Genomic DNA, 19616 nt, shown 5'->3' with positions numbered 1-19616 from the left:
GACAGTGGTGGACAGATTCTCCAAGATGGTACACTTCGTCGCTCTCCCAAAGTTGCCTTCGGCTCTGGAAACCGCTGACTTGCTGGTAACGCACGTGTTTCGGACTCATGGCATCCCGTGTGACCTCGTCTCCGACAGGGGCCCCCAGTTTGTCTCCCGGGTTTGGGCAGCGTTCTGCAAGGCCTTGGGGGCCACGTCAAGTTTGTCTTCTGGTTACCACCCTCAGTCCAACGGGCAGACGGAACGGGTCAACCAGGAGCTGGAGGCCGCCCTCCGTTGTGTCTGTCACCTGCACCCAGCTTCCTGGTCTTCACACCTCCCTTGGGTGGAGTACGCTCACAACACCCTCGTTTGCTCAGCCACCGGGAGGTCACCTTTCATGACCGCATATGGGTTCCAGCCGCCGCTATTCCCTTCTCAGGAGGCCGAGGTCGTTGTGCCATCTGTCCAGGTGCACCTGCGGAGAGCCCATAGGGTCTGGAGAGACACTAGGGCGGCACTTGTTCGCACGGCAGCCCGCAACCGTCTGATTGCTGATCGCCATAGGAGACCCGCTCCAGCTTATCGTCCGGGCCAGATGGTCTGGCTGTCGGCGCGGGATTTACGCCTTGCTGGGACTTCTAAGAAGCTAGGCCCTAGATTCGTGGGCCCTTTCGCGGTGGACTCTGTGGTGAACCCTGTCGCAGTCAGGCTGAAGCTTCCCAGCTCGATGAAGATTCACCCCGTTTTCCACGTCTCGCTGCTCAAGCCTGTCTCCACCTGTCCTCTGAACCCTCCGCCAGTGCCTCCTCCTGCTCCTCGCATAGTCGACGGTGGACCAGTGTACACGGTGCGTGTCATTCTCGATTCCAGGAAGAGGGGTAGGGGGGTGCAGTACCTGGTCGACTGGGAAGGTTACGGCCCTGAGGAACGTTCCTGGGTACCCCGCTCCTGGATTCTCGACCCATCACTTCTGCGGGATTTCCACTCCCTCCATCCGTTGAAACCAGGTGGTCCGCCAGGGGGCGTCCGTTGAGGGGGGGGTTCTGTCATGTTTATGTGCCTTCTCAGTTCTTTTCTTTCCTTTCCAGCACATTATGCAGCTGGATGGGCGGGGCTGTGCTGCACACCTGTGGCACATTTGGAGCGCTCATTATTTAAGGACTCCTGTCACCGTCTGCGAGTGTCGGACTATTGCATTTGCTTGTTACCTGCTTTGCTTACCGCTGTGTGCTCATCGTCACCCTTGGTGCTTCCCGACATTCTTCGATCGTGTTCTGGTTTGATCTCATTTACTTTTGTGTTTTATTGGGATTTTGTAATTGAAATTTTGTACTGTTATATTCACGCCATTTTGGCGTGCTCTCTCAGTTGTATTTTCTTACTCGCGTTTTCTAGCGTGCTCTCTCAGTTGTATTTTCTGACCCGCGTTTTCTAGCGTGCTCTCTCAGTTGTATTTTCTGACCCGCGTTTTCTAGCGTGCTCTCTCAGTTGTATTTTCTTACCCGCGTTACTTAGCGTACTCTCTCAGTTGTATTTTCTTACTCGCGTTACTTTGGCGTGCTCCCTTTGTTCTCGTTTTTGTAATAAATACTTCTAATTTCAAAGTCTGTGTTTGGATCCATATTGTAACATAACACAAGCACGCACGCCATGCACGAGCTGCATTTATGCTTTAGGCGGGAGGTGGCAGCCGTGAATAAAAAGTGACAAACTCTGTATAGTCCCTTTAAACGAGAGCCCTATAAATGCTTAAGAAAATGGAATTAGAAACACGTTTTTGCCAGCTTTATTGTGGGTCTCATTTTAACCTGTTAGATTGTGGTAGTTAGGCTGTCTAATGAGAGAGAAAAAAAATACTGTGCCATAACTAACACAGCTTACTTAAATAATTAGATATAGATGGGCTTTTACAACAAAAGATGTAGAAGGTTGAACAAGTTATCAACTGAAAATAATATACAAAAATGTTTTTTCACAAAAGTTATCACACTGAAAAGTCACTCATAGCTAAGAATGATCAATTAATGCCAGTTCCCCCAATACACCTTACCACACACTGTATATAACGGTGTTGTAACCTTGATTCAGTGAAACACGAAATAAATCAATCTCGGAGGTTTTTGTTTCCTTGAATGATTTCCAAGCAAAGGACAAAAAAGAAAAGTTGTCAAGGTTTCAAAGAAAGTACATCACAATGCACCAGATGCACAATTACTACTAGTGTGTCAAAGAACAGAAGATCAAATTCTTTCACTTTTCTTAGACGTCTGACATCATGTCTATACCTGTGCTTAATATTGTCATTGAACAGTTAGCAAATGGAATGGCATCTGGCTTTTCCAATAGCTTCATGTTCTAAAGATATAGTTGCTATGCTTTGTACACCACACTGAGACCATGAGTTTAACAGTTATTCTTATTTTTTTATTGAACCATCGGCAAGTTATACACAAATAATGGCAGGTAAATCAAGGCCCTATTGTAAGATGGCATTGTAATCATAAGGCTGATGCAATAAGGTCAATAAAACCGCAAATGTATAGTAATTGTACATTATGACCTTGAATCTACAGCGCATGTTTATAATAGGGAAAACATAATCAAGGCATTGCTTTTGTGTCTGACTTTAGATACATACCCTTTTTAACAGCAAGATTTAATAACCGCTCACTTCTTTTTTCAAAGTCATTGTGCTTGGCTTTAAAGGAAAAAAAGAGAAGGGATCATTATTTTTGTTTTCGGCTGAAATCAAAGTTCATTGTTTTATTCTCACGTTGTTGTTTTGATTAGATTTTATTTTGTAAAATTGCACAACTCCTACATGCAAAACTAAGGATGCAGAGCCAGAATAACTAAAAGCAATATCCTTTGGGCTGCTGCTTTCTTTGAGCGCGTGCACTGTACACACCTCCTCCATTATTTCTTGCTCTGTCTTCCATCTCTTCGTCGCTTTGTTGAACAGCTCATTACGAACAGGTGGAATATTGAAATCTGTTTTATGAATGATGCTGCTTGATGCCTTTGATTTGTTCTGAAAATAATGAAACTCTTATCATCCGTGCAAGCTATTTGGTTGTTGGAAATGGCTGAACCACAAACCGAACACATTACAAGCCACAATGTGTTTCAGAGGAGATAGACTACATGTGCAAATGTGTTATTCGGAGACGTCTTCTTTGAACATCAACAGACACAACCTTCAGCGTAGTTTCATGAAGTGAGTTCAACTGCGAGTTTATGACGAGTGTGGTAATTATCATGCAGTTAACTGAATGCAGCATCACAGATATATGCCATGCAGGAGTAGAAGTGAAATGAAAAAGCAACAGTGTGTAAAAAAAATCAAGACATTAACTTACATGTCAAAAAGTTTGGACACACACACAAACTTTTGTGTATTAATTGCTGTATTTTTGTATTCACTGGTTTCACCCTTGTTTTTGTGGCAGTTTCTTTGATGTGCTCCATTGACACCGGCAAGACTTTGTTGAAAACTGCCCATCGCCTACTGCTCATTCCATTTGTTAAGACTAGTGACGAAAAGCCGAAGCTCACACACCTAACCGCTATTTGCAACGATTGCCATCTTGTTTTCCTACTCTCGCCCAGTTTGCCAGATATTTTGCAAAATCTTTTATTCTAGTGATGGTGGAAAACATGTGAGCTGAAAGTCTGCAAAGGCGACTAATTTGGTTTCAACCCTAGTTCTCAATGTCATGTGACATTTCTTCCGTGTTCTCCCATGCTTTCTCGGGTATTCAAAACATGCTTCTTAAGTTAACCCTTTAACACCTAAGCCTATTTTGGCCGAATTTGCATGCATTTGATGTTGCCTTTATATTTCAAAGAAAAAAATGTTTACAATGGCCAAGTTGGGTCCCTTTTTTCAGGACACCTTGAACTTCATGTCCAAACTGTTGTTTTCTTCACTGACCAATAATAATCCACATTTTGGACCCAAAAAGACAAAAAAAAAAATCCCAAAATCTTTTTTCAAAATTTGTAATGTTGATGTTCCATTGACAACCAAACATGCTCGACCAACCGTTTTGAAGCTTGATAATATTTATTCAACTTGTTGTGGTGGTCCTTGCCCACACTCCCCTCTGCTGGCTTTTATTGTTATGACACTTCCTGTTTTGAATAATGGTATCAGCTTTAACCTGGCTCACCTCGGAGTGCACCTGCAGCTCATCATTAATCAACACTGCTTATAAGGAGCGGCCCGGGCAGCAAGCAGGTGCCAGATGATTCTGCCAGTCACCATTGGTACATCGGCCAACTCAAGTCTGTGGTCTTTTGACTCTTGTTTTCGAAAGCTTCATTGATTTTATCTTTTGCCTTCAGGACACTCACCCAGCCAGGCCTCCTGACAGAACAACGCCGCCTGCCACAGTCACAACCTGGATCATCAACTCTTCCAGCCACTCCACACCTTGCATGTCTTTAATAAATACCATTTCACTCTACTTCAGCTTCCGGGTCGCACTTTGGTCCGCATCGCCTTCGCCTAGCCTGCCCTAACACTTGTTATGATAAACATTCAATAGAAAAAAAATAAGATTGAATAGTTTTATGTTTGACAATCCAACACAAACAGCAAGGCAAGGCAAGGCAAATTTATTTATATAGCACAATTCAACACAAGGCAATTCAAAGTGCTTTACATCACATGAAAACCATAAAAATCACATTTAAATCAACACAACGTAAAAACCAAGACAAAAGATCGCATTTAATCACAGAATAAAAATAAATAAATAAAAATAAAACAAAAATAGAAATAAAGCAAAAACTACTACTACTAATAATCATTGAAATCAGCAATGGAGATAAGCACAAGAGGAATAGAAGGCAGGTAGATTGAAATATATAGACAGTTATGGATACGCAGTGCTAAACAAAAGCGTTTTTAGCCCTGATTTAAAGGAGCTAACAGTTTGAGCATACTTCAGACGTTCGGGTAACTTGTTCCAGAGGTGAGGAGCATAATAACTAAATGCTGCCTCACCCTGCTTGGTTCTTGTTCTTGGAACATGCAGAAGACCCGTTCCAGACGACCTTAGGGGTCTAGATGTCTCATAGGAATCTAACAAGTCAAGCATGTATTTTGGTCCAAGGCCATTAAGTGTTTTGTAGACGAGCAGTAGTATTTTATAGTCTATCCTTTGACTCACTGGAAGCCAGTGTAGCGATTTCAAAACCGGCGTAATGTGGTCCAGCTTCCTTGTATTTGTGAGGACTCTGGCTGCAGCATTCTGTACTAGCTGTAGCTTCCTGACTGATTTTTTATCAAGACCTGTAAATATACCGTTGCAGTAGTCCAATCTGCTGAAAACGAATGCATGCATAAGTTTTTCCATGTCTTGTTGAGTCAGAAGCCCCTTAATTCTGGTTATATTTTTTAGGTGGTAATAAGCGGTATGGTCATAGGCGTTTTTGGCCTTTACACATACTATGGTCAAAACAGGTTATATACAGTGCAAAATAGTGAGAAAAAAGATTATATATATCATCTAACATACAAAGGGTTTGGAGGATATCTCTGTGAAGTTAGGTGTTGTACCCATCACCTTATCAAAAGTATATACGTACATGCAATCAAGTTTCTTGAACACACATCTACATAAAATTGAAAAGATTATAGTGAAGAAAAAAAATATATATATAACATTGAAAAAAAGTATTTAAAAAAATAATTGACAAGTAGTTCAGTTCAATTCAAATTTTTCAGGCATGCGACCCCAAAATTATTATTTTTTTTTTTTTGTGCACTCAGTAAAGCTTCTTCTTGAACAGGTCGCGGAGCTGCGTCAATGTCACACAGCCTACTCTTTCGCTGTTTGTGCGCTGCTGTCACTTCTACTCGCCGAGACGGCGACTCATCCACAGAAAAAAACGACAAATACGGCTCATCTTCTTCCTTGAGTTAATGAAATAATGCATTAGCTTGCGTTAAATGTAGTTTTAGATTTATTCTGCACGTTTCAAAGTCGCTCGCTCAAACCAACTGGCCGTTGCTTGCTTCGCATGCCTCCCTTTCATTAGTTGGCGCCTCGCTCGTAAATTTATTTAAAATGATCACATTCGGTTTGTCCTTCTTGACATTACAATGGCTCTTGGGATATGTAGTCTTTTGTGCTGCTTTTGGTTTTGAAAAAGGACAAGAAATGATGGAAATATGGAGATACATACATGGTCCATGCAGCGTTTTAATGCATATTTATGAGTGCAATAAAAATATAAAATTCAAATGACATTATCTCCCGTTTTCTTGGTCGATTGATTTAAAATAAAAACTGGTGTGGGCATCAACTTCCGAACTTTCAAATGAGACCAACCAGCGGCACGTGGGTGACGTAATTACAGCGTGACGAAGCTTCAAAGATCGCTGCCGACACGTTCGGTGTTAAAGGGTTAAATAACTCATTCACTGCCATTGCCAGGGATAGAAATTAAAATGGACTGGATAACAGAATGGCAGTGTTCATTCTAGGGCTGGGAGATCGAAGATCAACTTTGACCAATCTTGATGATCAGCTATGCCATTCTTAACTCATTGCCTTTCATTGAGAAAAATAGACGTCCAATCATTTTAAACTGGGAAGACTGACTTTGAATGTTCATCTTTCAATGAATATATGTTGTGTTAGTTAGTAAAAGAGCTGAACTGGCTTAATGCTAATATACAATGGTAGACACCAATGTATAAAATGTAACAGTTAAAACAAAATATCCATCTTTTGGGGGGGGGGGGCGAGCACACCGAGGTGAGTCACTGCCAGTCCACAGAGTTCAAATGGATTGGACTTTATCACAATCAAGGGAAGCCAATGACTTGAAGATTGGTCACTGTGAATGTGAGTGTGAATGCCTGTCTGACTCCAGGTGCTGTCTACTGTTTATGCCTGCGATTAGCTGACAACTGGTTCACTTAACCCAACTCCTACCCAAGGTTAGCTGGCATAGGCTTCTGCTTACCTGCATGAAACCTTAATGAGAAAAAAACAATACAGAAAATGGGTAAGCGGATCTTTTTAAATGTTGCATTATAATACCACTATATGATTATCGAGTTGAGTGTGTCTATTCTCCAGTGACTCCATCTCTGTGACAACACACGAACGAGTAAAAATACAATCATAAAGATCTGAAATGTATCATTGCAAAAAGTAGCATGGCCAGGAAAGTGTTAGCGCTCTTTGACTGTCTAGCAAAAGGTCAATTGCTCACCGAGTAGTGCAAAGCTGCTCCAGTATGTCACCAGTAGAGTGACCGCTCAATATTTACTCCAGTCTTGGGTTAATTGTAGAGGTCAAATGTTGTGAAATACAATAAAATGCAATAAAATTGGTAATAACTGTAGGAAGTACGTACTTGAAACAACAGAAAACCACTGTGGATGTTTGCAGGTGCCTAGTGTTTGTTGGCTTTATCCGCGCGTCACACCAGCAGGAATTCAGGCATCAATAACAGTGCATCCAAGCAGATTTGTTTTTAAGCAGAAAAAGAAGAAAAGTGTGAGCATTGGGTGATTGGTTCCTCATGGCCGATGGTGACAGAGAGAAGACAGAGAAACTTTAAAGCTCAGGATTTGTGACATGATGTCCAGCGCATTGGTCCTAATCTGCTCTAATGGAATCATGATTTCTTTCACTTAGAGATGAAAGTCACAGTGATGTAGGGCTCAGACATCATCTGAGGGTCGTGGCCATCTCATACAGCACAGAGGGGGAAAAAAATAGACCTGCCATGTATGAGGACTCGCTTTGTTCTCTCTGAGCCTTTCCAGCTGTCAAATATTTCTGATCCTTTTCGTTTTGGTGAAATTAAAATCGATGTTTGAAATTTGAATGGATTAAAATGGGAAAATGATGGCTTATTTTTCTGATATATTCAAAACCATTGCAACAAAAGTTTCAGCGAAAAACAACATGACCTCTTATTGCGAATATATGTCATTTATTACAGGGGTCCCCAACCTTTTTTGCACCACGGACCGGTGTTATTTGGGTCTTTTTTTCACGGACCGGTGTTCTGACAAATTTTGCAACCCATCAAAAATTGCAACGATGCGGTTCTGCACATGCGCGTAACGTTAAACATAGCAGCAAAATGTGCAAATGCAGCGTTTCCAAAGTAAACACTACAAACCTTCTTGAAAGAAAGGAATATTAACTTACGTTTGATCATGGAAGGACTTGTAGAAAAGTTCTCCTCAGATACATCCTGCCATGTAAGCTGCACACAACAACTGCACACCGCTCTCACCATTAACGACTTCGCCTTGTCGTTAAACATTAATTAAGAAGCCCGCTGCACAAAGATACGATGTTGGAAATTGTAGCAAGGTTTTCAACGCTCTTGTAGCGAAGTCAGGATATTCCAGAATGACTTTAATCCAGAACCTCGGTAGAGTTGTTGTCTCAAATGTACGTTTAATAAGGTCGCCGTCATTTGCGATCTCTACAAGTTGTTCTTTCTGTTGCACAGACATGCTCAAAACACCCGGTTTATTCACAAACGGGTCATGAATCCACTCCTTCGCAGTTCGTGGGTCTTAGAGGTTGTAGGCTCGTCAGGTGACCTTTTCACCGTGAAAATATCTCCAAAGACATCTGTTTTCCAGTCGTCTTCGGTCGTGTGGGGGCTAATTATTTCCGGGAACAAATGTGCTGCGCCCGCGGCCTAGCAATACGCTATAGACCCTACTCACATGACATCACAACCACGCCTCCGCGCCATATTGTCCGTCAGCTCATCGGGTTTAAGCATTACGTACGGGTTTAAGCTACGTAAATTCCTCCTATTATGGCGTGTTTTTCTGCTCGTTAACATTAATAATCAAAATGGTGAAGGCGTGTGTGGCGGTTGGTTGCAGTAACAGAGAAGATAGACGGAGAGACTTGAAGTTCTACCATACTCCGAGAGACCCGGATAGGAGAGCGAGATGGACTGCTGCAATTCGACGAGAAAATTGGGCACCAAACGATCACCACAGATTATGTAGTAGTCATTTTATATCTGGTAAAATGCATTTAATATATATTTAGAGGGTTTTGGGCTGACAACCACAATTAAGATCATTGCGAGGCTAATCGCCAACAACATACAGTTTCAAATTCAAGATGTTTATTTCTTCCGCCATCATTATTTTTTTAATAATATTTAGCTGGTACCAAGTGAAAGAAGCTGGCCTCGTCTCCGAATCATCAGTTAAACAGGTGTGTCCAAACCTTTTGCAAAGGGGGCCAGATTTGGTATGGTAAAAATGTGGGGGGCTACCTGGGCTGATTTACGTAGAACAATATATTTAAACACATTTTAGCAAGCCCTTCTGTGTGTCACATTTGCTTTATTATAATTTTTTTAATTCATAATTTCAACAATCTCGCCTTTGTGGCGTTCTCTTTAGACACTCAAGCTCTTGCGAAATACTGCTGCTGTGAAATTAAACTAGCTTCAAGTTGCTATAAGTTCTCACTGCGTATCTTCCTTGTAATGTTGTCGTACATGTCAGCGTGTCTTTTTTGCTAATATCGCATCACATCGAACTCTTTGAAAACAGGACTGTCTCTTTGCAAATGAGGCAGACACAGTTGTTGCGTATTTTATTGAAAAAATAGTCCAATATCCACCTATCCTTGAAGCGTCGGCCACCACGGTCAACCTTTTTTTTTTTTTTTTTTTTGATTGTCGCCATTTTAGAAAATTGGAAGTAAAGGGTCACACGGGGTAATGTTGCTTAGAGTGCTGCTCTTAAAGTTTTTCAAAGTTTCGTGAGAATAGGCTGAGTTTCTGTGGACAAGATAGTTGTAGATATCAGGGTAGCAGATGTCAGGCAGAGACGGCGAAGACAGCGGGTCGAAAAATATCGATTTAGGCATCAAATACGGATCTGGCGAATGGATAGACTGAAGCTTTTCCACATAACGCCTTTTATGCAACGCATCCAATGAGTTTACAGCGTCTGAAAGCACCGGGGCTTCCATGAATTGCACTATAAATTGCACGACAAATTGAAACCATTGAGAATACGGATAAACAGTGACGAACAATATGGCGGCCGGATACAGCGACACGTCATTCTGTGACGTTGGTGAGTAGGGTCTATTGTCGAGGACAAGCGTACATAGATATATTATATACACAAACAAGATGTACTGCTAGCAGTCCAATCAATGGATGTCTATGACGACATTGTAATCTATCCCGTAGTATTATATCTAGAGTAGACAGGGATATTGGTGTGTTAAGCAGGGGCACAGGATTAATTGAGCCAGAATGCGGTCCTTATTAAATTATTATTTCTGTGCGGCCCGGTAGCAAATGCGCTACGGACCGGTACCGGTCCGCGGCCCGGCAGATGGGGACCCCTGATTTAGTACATTATGTGCACGGTGTATACGGTCCTTTCAGAAGTGCAACAGGCAGAAAAATCCGTTAGACCAATCATGTATGCTTTCATTTACGTCATTAATGATAAGTACATTACTGCAAGATGGAATGTCATGTAAAATATGCTTTGAAGAAAGCCAGTCATCCATGTATTGAAAAGAAAGAAGAGCCATTTTGTTCTGAGAGCATATATATATAGATAAAAACTTTGGACCTTTGATGGTACTTGGTGTCATTGAGGTCCATTACAGTAAAAGCATAACATTTTTATAATGCCATTCTATTAGCAGCCTTGGATGAAAGAATCCCTGATACGCTACAACTGAACTAATGTATTGTGTCCTTCCAAGGACATGGAATTTGTTTTGTGAACTGGCACTTCCCCAAACATAAGCTCCCCTTCATTAGCGGCATGCACGCGCGCACACGCACTTCCACGCTGATTGCCATGTCAGTGAACAGTGAGAGGCCAGCAAATCACCTCGTGACACCAGCCAAAGCGAATGAGAGACTCGTAACCTTGTAAAAGACAATCGGCGAGGCCACAAATTAAATGAAGTGGCTAATAAAAATGACTCGGCAGAGCTCCGGCTTCATAAGAAACAGGCGTGCCCCAACTTGAATGTTATTTACCCACCTGACTAAAGTACAACGCCAATTTGGCACCTATGTCCAGATTGAAAGGGAAAATGACTCGCTAATCTGTTTAGTTATTTGGAATAATTGGGTCTGGTGCCAGTGAGGGAGATTTCCTTGACTGTTGAAAGTGTCTGCTAGTAGTAGTTCAATCCCAGCCCCTTGGTATAATTACTCTGACAGAGCTGTGGCCACAGGGCCCGTGAGCAGGGCTGCTTTTTAAACTGTAAATTATGAAGGATTAGCATTTATGAATTTTAAATCAGGACTGTGGTAGGAGACACTAAAGCTGCTTAGTGATTGCAAACGGCAGCGTCTAAGCAGGCAGCTTCAGCGCTCACTCTCCAAGATGGTGTGTGTGTGTGTGTGTGCGGGGAGGTGCAGGTGTGTGTGTGCGTGTGGCTGCTTATTCAAATGTGGCTCTACATAAACACTCGGAACTCCCACTATTTGCTTTAAGGGGACTTCGGATCTGACATCTTAACATCAGCCTCATTCTCCATCGCACACACGTATGCGCTTATTTGTCAACTCATGCTCAGTGCATCTCCCCAGTCACTTCTTCTCAAGCTGGGATTCTGCTTCCCAGTGCTGTGCCACAATTTGCAGAATATCCATTGGGTGATTATGTTAATGTGGGACTTGATCCATGTTAAATTATGCATCATGGATTGATCTGGCACAAAGTCATCGATTAAACAGATATTGGCACTAAAAAAGTGTGATGCAGCATAATGTTTCGTTTCAAAACTCCAGATTCTTTGGTTGCTTCACTTCATGCGTGCATATGAGTTGACCTTGCTTTGTTTTAGATATACAACCATCATTCTCCTCGTCGAGGTGTGAGTCCATGACTGGAGTGTGGCAATATTCCGGGGTGGGCGAGGCTACGGCGCGCGGGACTCATATCGCACCTCTCGGAGCTGTCTGCACCAGCACCACTGGGCCATGACCTCCAGTCTGCAGTGTTAACTGGTTTAGCTAGGTGGCAATAGCAGGAGGCGGGGGTGTAGAATTTGTTGGGTTGTGCATTAAAATCACTGCCTGAGAACTGATGAGCGGGGGACAACACCTTCTTCGGATAGTGGGCTGTCACACATACGCGTTGTCCAAAAACACAAATACATATACTGTTGTTATGTGTATTAATATGACACATCCTCTCACATCCATGGTGTTTTATTAAACTGTCTTTGGCAGTTACATCTCAACACTAAAACTGGCAAAGTGCCTTAACGCATATAAACGGTAAGAAAGTTGAAATAGCCTTTTGAAATTAGCCCAAACCTCCAAGTCCATAGCCAATCCCAATACTATATATAATGGGTCAAAGTTATTTAATGAAAATATTTGCATTTTTAAGTTGCGGTGAAAAGCTACACATCCATATACAGTAAGCCTAACAGCATAATTGCTCAAGTCATATTTTTGCCAGATTGAGATTTATGCATAAGGGTAATCTACTAGTGCTGCTGCATTATCCTGCCTTACTGCTTTTCTTTTCAGCCAATCAGAACTGTTCAAAAACACTGTGCCTTAGTCAGAAAAATATCAATGTGTTTGAAAAAAAAAATAATAATAAAAAAAAAGAAAGCAAGAAAGAAAGAAAACTAAGTTTTCCGAAAATGCTGAAACATGAGTCAGGCAATTTTGCTATTAGGCTGACTATACAAATGTATAATGGTAATGTTTTACTCCACTTATCTCAATGTTATATTGTACCGTATTAGTACAACCGTACATGTAAACAAAGTGCTGAGTACAAATGCAAGGTACATATGATAATGTAACAAAACAAAATTTAGAAGCAAAACAAAGTTAATCACTATCAAATAAAAAAAGGAAGATTTTCAAAATAAATAATTAATTAAAAGAAGATTATGTGCTCCCCCCTATGTTCGAGGTAAGAGGCGAGGAGCAGCATTTTTGACCAACTAGAGTTGTTTGAGGGAGGGCATGCTGACTCCAAAGTGGAAGTTATAGAGTATATTTGCTTGTTTTAATGCAAACAGCAGTGTTGTTTTTGGCAGCCCTTTTGATTTTAGTCTAAGGGCCCAAATACACCAGATGCATGATCGTTCCGGTTCCGGTCCGACTCCGGTAAAAAATAGCGCCGGAGCCAACCCGTTCCCATTATATCGTATTGTTCAACGTATACCGGCCGCGTCAGTGCTCCAGATTGACTGCGGACCATCTCCGGCGTGCCACAGCTCGCCGGATGGTTTAGGCTATTTTCTATTTTTTGCCGGACACGTATCCGACAAAATGGGTGGAGCTGAGCCTGGAGTCAACAGCCCAGTTGCTTATTCACGGTGCAAACACCAGCGAACATGGACGAAGAACGTTTCATCATGGAGGTGGAAAGTCACAAAGTTATTTACGATGCAGCAGATCGGTATTATAAGGACAGCATTAAAAAGGAAGCTGCAAGGTGTCCTATTATGTTTGTTTTTCTGGCAATGATATCAAACACACGACGTGCTGACAACTTTGAGCGAGAAAAATGCAGCATATCTGGAAATGCTTCTACTGCAGAAATTCTTATGCCCGGCGCACACTCAATGTCGGTTTGTATACAGAGTCGAGGGGGAAAAGTACGAAAGAGAATAAAGAGACACCCACAAGTTTCGACCTGGTGGTCTATTCGAGACGTTTCTCTTTTTATCTCTCCTACATTTTACTTGACGTTTCATAGAAAAACCAACAGTTTGCGCTGGGCACAGAAATCTGCAGTGTTGAGACACCAATTCTAAGTACGCTGTTTTTTTAATGTAGTTTATAATTGGCTATCCATTTTATAAATATTACAGATTATTTAACAGTTGTTTATAACAGCTCTATGAGATGTTATGTGCCATATACAGTATTTTAAATGTGCACAAAGGTATAAGCCCACCGACACAACCAAGGGCATAATAGGCCCCCCCAGCCCCTACACACGGAGCCCTGATCTCAACATGATGCAGTCAATCTGCAATTAACAGACAGACACAACTAAAATATCAATATGCAAAGAAACAATGTGCTCTCTCTCTGCTTCTCTGATGAGTACAGACTCCGTGTGTTTTTCGGTGTTTTAAATAGCACATTATAGCACGCGATCACGCGAGAGCTCACGAGGAAATGGAGTTGGCGAACCGCAGCCGTGTGCAACCGGTATGATTTAATTGTTTTTGACGCACTGCGTGGCACGCACTCAACACTGAGCCGGACCGGAACCGGAACGATCATGCATCTGGTGTATTTGGGCCCTTAGTCTTAGTCTTTTGGCGAAAAACATGAGTCTTGTCATATTTTAGTCATTTCAAAATGTTTTAGTTTTAATCTAGTTTCAGTCGACGAAAATTTAAACAAATTTTAGTCTAGTTTTATTTGACGGAAACTCAAAGAAAATTAGTCTAGTATTAGTTGATGGATACACATGGTTTTAGTAATTTAAAAAAAAAAGTAAATAAAGGTTTCCAACAATTTCCAATGAACAATGACAGACAAGTAAACACTTATTTTCACCACACTAGCTTTATTTTGGTGAAATTTACACAATGAATGCAGCAAAATAAAATTCCTGCTGTGCAGGACAAGTCATATGTAGCTTACAACTTATAAGGAACTTAAGGTAGCAACCTAAACCTATGGGGAACAGCAACACGTCTTCACACTGTTTTAGACAGTCCAAATACAGGTTAAAGCGCATGCCACATGAACAAATATGGCCAAATGTTCTCCCCATAACATAATGTTAGCAGGCTGCACATTGTTTACTTTCAAAAGCTTATTAGTAATAGCAGCGCAAATAAACTAAAATATTAGCCTAAACTCGGCGCTACTTTTTACACCAAAAATGTGAAAAATACATATTAATATCATAACGGACAATTGGCTGAATAAAAGTTCAATCATCCAAGACAGGTTTTCAGCTCATCGTTACGTCATCGTCGTGAAAAAAATGTTCGTTAAAGATATGTTTTCATTGTCGTCGTTGTTGACGAAAACAACACTGCAAAACAGGATAATTGGGAAAAAGGGCATACATTATTCAAACTCCTCATTACCCTGTTGTCTTTATACATTCATAATTCACATCAACAACTAGAGCTGACAATTTCACAAATTTATTTGTACTTTAGAAATACTACCATGTATTAATAATCTATTTCACTGCGTGCTGTTGTATGAATGCAACATGACGGCTATATTCTGGCACTTAAGCTCACAGATCTCTCTGGTGTATTGCAACCAGATAATGAATCACCTTCTATTGGTAGTAACCGTAAGGACAACTAAAATTGATTTGTCTTGGTTTGAATGGGCATGGCATATTGAGTAAGGAAATAAATAGTTTAAAAAAAGAAGAAGAAGAAGACATTAATTGGAATCTTCAGACGGCATGTTCAATCATGATTACAACAATAATATTCTGAAGGTTATGTCTTAAAGTTTTATGGAATTTCTACAACTGAATTTACAGACAATTGCATGTCTGCGATGAAATAACTTTCCCAACTAATGACATCACTGTTATGTTGAGCACCGAGGAAATTCTGCTTTTGCAAAATTTGGTGTGACTGTGTTTAAGTTATTGGCTACCACTGACCCATCCATTTTAACTCTATTGAACGTCTATCACCGTCTAAGGCAGCCAATGAGTTAAAGATGTCAAAAACCTAAAACGATAGGTTGAAATGTGGGCCACAGCGTCACCTCGGGAATGCCTCAGACGGCATTGTACTAAATTTCACATGTTGGATCGGTCCCGCAAACGAACCTCTCCTGCACTGGGAGACATAAGTGGATACATCTTATTGATTTTCTTTCAAGCCAGATTGCATTGATTGCCTCGGATATGGCAGACGAATCCAGCTGGTTGTACGTCCGCCGGGACAAAATGGAGAGGCGGACACGAAGCGGCAAGTGAGCACGCCACTGCGGGGGGCCAGGCTTCATTACACCAACTAAGAGCCCACTGGCCCAGTACAACCCCCACCAAAGTCTCTCCATCCTCTACTTAGCTCCAAATTAAACAGAGAGCTTTTTAATTATTTATCAATACCATGCACTCATCGTGGATCAATCAGCGTGAATGGTTTTCAAACCTAATGAAGGACGCCGCTTCAATGAACTTGTGAACATCGATCGTGATCTTTGCCTCCTAAGTAAAGATGAGCGGCGGCGGCGACGACAGTGGCGGTGGTAATTTCAGCTTTGGGCGAGAAATAAGCAAAGCACCCCGGGAGCTCACTTCTACCTGAGCACACAAGTGTGCTTCAGTAAAGGCAAACAGTATCTGTGCTGAGAGGCCCTCTCGTCCGCTGCCATTAATCAAGTCCTTAAAGAGGACACCTCATCTTATCATCACCTCACACCGCAGTCACAGCAGAGGAGAGCGGCTTCTCCCGGAGCGCGTCGCACCTCCTCAGAGGACACTTCTCGCGGCAAATTACATAGCTCCTTGTCCCTCTCAAGCTTTCGTAAACTTTGATTCATTGTGTTTTTCGGGCCTCGGGATGAACCTGAGCAACTTTAACTTTCCCTCTCCGCCGCCATATTTTCTGAACGGGTGCAGGGTGTCAAGCAGAGTGAGGAGCTGTTCCATGTGGAGTTATTAGAGACACAATGCAATCTAATTTCATTCCACCACATTCAAGCGCTCTGAAGTCAATGTGGCGGGTCGGTAAATAAGTCATAGGCTTCGGGCTTCAATATGAATTAACCCTTGGAGATGATTTTCTCATGAAATTAGAATAATATCACTGCCGTTCTCTCACATTTTAGCCCATTGAAGAGCTTCAGGTAAATGTAAGTGATATTGAATTTGGAACAAGGCGGCATAAAGCAAGAGAGTATAATGAGATTCTTATTTCATCCTTTTTTGGTGTGTGGTGGGGGTGGAATTGGATTATAGAGGACTTATTTGTATGTGATATTGAGCACCGCAAAATAAATTCACACCTATTCAAATTGAAATCAAAGCTAGGTGCATCAGATAATCCTTTTTAAGATAGTATGAACTGACAGTCCAAACCCACACACGCGCACACGCACAGTTGCAAAAATAATAATCTCTTGCCCGCAAAACAGATATATAGCGTAGCCAAAAGATTTTGTTTGTTTTTTTGGGGGGCAAATATTTACCACTCAAGTGTTCTTGATCCCCCCCCTCCCTCCTAGCGGCATAAACAGCTGCATCCATATTCATAGGGAATTTGAGTTAGTGTCTCTGAATCATCTTGTCACAAAGAGTCTTAGCAAAAGCGCCTTCCCAATGGCTCAGTTTGTCGCTAGATCAGGAAACTAGATTTTGTTTTGAAACCCCGAGCCTTCAGAGACGTCAGGCTGAAGGAGCCGGTGACGGCGCTGCTCCAGCTGCTCATGAATCTTTTTGAAATAGCTTATTTGCAAGGGAATGTTGCGACATAAGCCTGAAAGAGGGACAAGGTTTAGTGTGAAGATGAGCGGCGGGGAGCTGCCATGCAGGATATGATGGTGTCACTGGTGAGGTTGTGAGAAGCTCTAATGTGAGAAGGGATGAAGAGAAGAATGCGGAAGGTGATGTTGGTGCAATGCAACCTTAATGTGAACCCAAAATAGACGGGACACAATTCCTGTGTGACAAAAGTGACATTAATGTCAGCACCTTGGCCATGGGCTAGAATCAAGAGGGCCCGCTTAATGTCCACTCAGAGTCTGAGGTAAGGTCTGAAATTGGGATCTCCACTTTTATTTCATCTCCTATTGGAGTGCTGATTCAATTCATATATAACAACTGGGAGGAAGTATTGGGAACTCGGGGACCTTTACAAGTCACCCTATGCTGCCGTGACAAACCTTTGTACATTATGCAGCGTGTTGAATTTTTTAGAGTAGCCCCGACACTTTTGTTTTTGCCCACCAAGAGTGGGCCCGTAAACTGTGACAGGCGCGAGGATGTTGTCCGAGAACTTAAACATCACAGCACTCACCTTTATGAATTTTTCAGCCCTTTGTTTATAAAAAACACGACACAGTAGTCAGCGACATATCGTCCCCTTGGTAAGTGCTTTACTTTGCCATCTTTTGTATAAATCAATTGGCAGCCAATGAAAAATCATAGAGTATCTATGTTTATAATGCCAGAGAATTGACCCATTCTTTTTGTGAGTAAAAATTAACCTGAAGCTGCTTGTTTACTTTCAAGCAAGTAACGTCATGGACCTTGTAACCATGAAATCTATGACTAAAACGGATTCAAACGATGTGATGTATGAAAGATGAGAAAGTTTGGTTGGGTAACTGGACAATGTGCTGTTGTTTATGTTGTTTTCTTGTTCTCTTGTGACATCTATGACTAAAACGGATTAAAACGATATAGGTGATATATGAATAATGAGAAAGTTTGGTTGGTTAGCTGGAGAATATGGTATTGTTTATGTCATGTTTTCTTGTTCTCTTAGTCTCTCTTGCGCTTTGTTACAGCTGCAACCGTTGTGAAAGTGCTGTGTAAATAAAGTTGAGTTGTGTGTCGGTCATTGCCATGGCAACAGCAGATCACCAGCTTCAGTGGTAAAGAACAGCAGTTCCTAAGCTTTTTATACAAGAACAACCTAAAACACATGTGAACACTCATGCGTACTTGAAACTCTGAAACTATCACGATTGTATGTTGGCCCTGAAGTGCAAAACACAAATCAAAAAACACAACGGCAAATGACATAACAAAAATGCAAAGTAAAAAACAAAACACCAAATCACATAACCAAAACAACAAATTCAATCACACAACGGCAAATAACATAACAAAAATACAAATTCAAAAGCAAAATGCCAAATCACATAACAAAAAAACAAATTCAAAAACACACCGGCAAATCACATAGCAAAAAAACAAATACAAAAAAACACAACGACAATTCCAAAAATGAAATTACATTAAGGAACCGGAAGAGGTAGGTCCTAGTCCAAATGTACACTCATCGCTAATTGGAAAAATCTACCGTCAACGGTAGGTACTGATAAACTAGGAACTTATTCTGCTTCTGGTGTGGTATTTGGAAATGAGCATTAACAAAGATGCGAATGTGGCTTCTGCTATAAATCCATCCATACATCTTCAATCTCCTTGAATATTTTTATTTGGGACATACCTAGGAAGTAAAATATGCCGGCGCCACGATAGTGTGTCAGCGTGACTTTCCTATTGGTGCGTTCGATGTGCCAACACGACACTCTCATTGGCTGTAAATAGTGGTGTCAGTTAACACAGAGTGTGCCTGCGAATCCAGCCAATGAGAACTAAAACATTCAAAATGATTGAAGATGTATAGATGGATTTCAATGGTGTGTCAGCGCAACTTTCCTATATATAGGGCCTTGTTTGTAAATAGAAATGGTCGTATGTCGAGCAGGATTTTCCCATTAGAATACATCTTGAATACAGATACACTTATAGAATGCAGCCCGAAAACCTACACTAAATCCTTAATAAATGTTGCCGGTACTATTGCAAATAGCAATTACACAGAGCAAAACAAATAAATTATGAATAGAAATCAGAATGATAATATGACAATAGTACTAATAATAATAATACCTGTAATAATGTAACAAATCAGGTTCTAATGTGG

The sequence above is a fragment of the Corythoichthys intestinalis genome, chromosome 1 (assembly GCF_030265065.1).
Source record: "Corythoichthys intestinalis isolate RoL2023-P3 chromosome 1, ASM3026506v1, whole genome shotgun sequence".
Taxonomy (NCBI): domain Eukaryota; kingdom Metazoa; phylum Chordata; class Actinopteri; order Syngnathiformes; family Syngnathidae; genus Corythoichthys; species Corythoichthys intestinalis.
Note: the sequence above shows the minus strand (reverse complement) of the source record.